The sequence below is a fragment of the Lygodium microphyllum genome, chromosome 2, assembly GCF_053477565.2.
Source record: "Lygodium microphyllum isolate KBCC chromosome 2, Lygodium_microphyllum_v1.1.10, whole genome shotgun sequence".
In the NCBI taxonomy this organism is placed as follows: Eukaryota; Viridiplantae; Streptophyta; class Polypodiopsida; order Schizaeales; family Lygodiaceae; genus Lygodium; species Lygodium microphyllum.
In genome coordinates, this window is record NC_141136.1 from 171,721,659 (window position 1) to 171,723,466 (window position 1,808).

The window sequence follows — 1,808 nt, forward strand, 5'->3', positions numbered from 1 at the left end:
GGACTGCGCATGCCCTCCCCTGCTGCTACTCGGATTACATGCTCTCTCTCCAGCTGAAGATCGTTTGAGAGGATGAAGCTCTTCTCCTTTTAGGGCTTCCTCCAGTTGTACTGGGCAGCACACAGATATTGTGACTGTGCTTCGATGCAATGTTTCAGCTTGACATCAATATTTAGGGCTTGATACTTGCAAACAGACTGGACATGGTCTACAGACTGACGGCTTTTTGATGCCTCAGTACACATATCAGAGCATTTATTAGGGCTCAAGTACTAGTGAACAAATCATATGTGGTGAATAGAGCCTCTCAGGCCAATTGCTTTTTGATATCCCAGTACACAGATCAGAGCATTTTTTAGGGCTCTGGTGCTTGGGCATGGTCAACAGAACCTGTCTGACTTCTCCAAGTAACCATGGATTGGTCATTCCATGAGGAAATGGATGATGACAATAAGGATGATGGAGATCACAGTATACTTCAGTTGGAGCAGATCGAGTTGTGCTGGGCATTTTCTAGCGCCTCGCGGTATCCTTAGTTTTGGCATTTGGGATGACATGCTGACGGTTCCGTAATCTTGCCAATTCAGATGCTCTCTGGGCTCTAATTTGCAGGCGAGAATGGGGGATCAGTGCCATGGATGCTTGGCTTTTGCCTCGTGATGGCAAGATAGGATGGAAGTGTCTGCACAGGCAGATGTTGGCTTTAGGTGCTGTTAGTTGGCATAGATTGTATCAGGGAGATGTCTATCCGGTTGCTCGGGCCTCTATCTCAATGGCTTCTATCTCACAGACAGTGGTGATTTTTGGAGGTGGATATGATGGAGGTAAGTTCAGGGTTTCTGTTACCTCCAAAACCATCTGGTTCATGACTCCATTTATTTCTTGTTTTTCTCAGTCAATGGAAGTAGAGGGGCAGTATTTTCTTGGTAGGTATTAGAAAGCTGATAGCAATATGTTGTATTTTTTCTTTGGTGAGATGACTGACATTTTAGAATATCAAAGAGCTTTATTTCAGCTTCTATTGGTGCACCCTTTTGAGATGCATTCATGCAGGTGTTGTTTGAGTCAGGGGAAACTGCAAAAAGGTATTTGCTCCATTGGTTTGGTGGTCTTTGCTAATGTTGTTAATGAAATTACTTAACATGGTTTCAGTCTGATCAACATCACTTAACTACCAAGTGTATGTAACCTGGAATGACTACCTTGGGTCAGTATGCTCTGCTTAGTTTGTAGACGATAGTTGCGAAGGACATAGATGATCACTACTTCAAGCTAAGAAGTTATTTTATGGTGTATTATATCCATTATGCTTTTGGAATGTGGGTTGAGGGTCTGACTTCTGGTGTTCTATAGCTTCTGGTGGAGCTTCATCATAACCAATTCAAGTGCTCCACTTGAAATGTGGAACGTATTATGTATAATAATTATCTATTGTAGAGAAGTATAGAAGCAACAATCATATTTGTTTTCAGTTGCCACGCTATCATTAGAATCATCAATGTTTGTATAATTAGACCTAGTGCCACGCTGTTGTTAGAATCATCAATGTTTGTATAATTAGACCTAGTGGATCTAGGCTATTATGTGCGAGCTCTGAATAGTTCAATTCAGATTTTGGACTTTCAAAACTTCATCTCTCTAGAAGGATCATTGTCATCATTTGGATTGTGTTCTGTCACACTTTTTGAGCTACACATTTTTTTTTGGCTATGCGTGCTAGTGTTACATTCCTTATTATTCCAGCTGTTGAGTTATTCCAGCTGATAATGATACATTGTTTCGTTTATATTCTTTCCAGCTGATGAGGG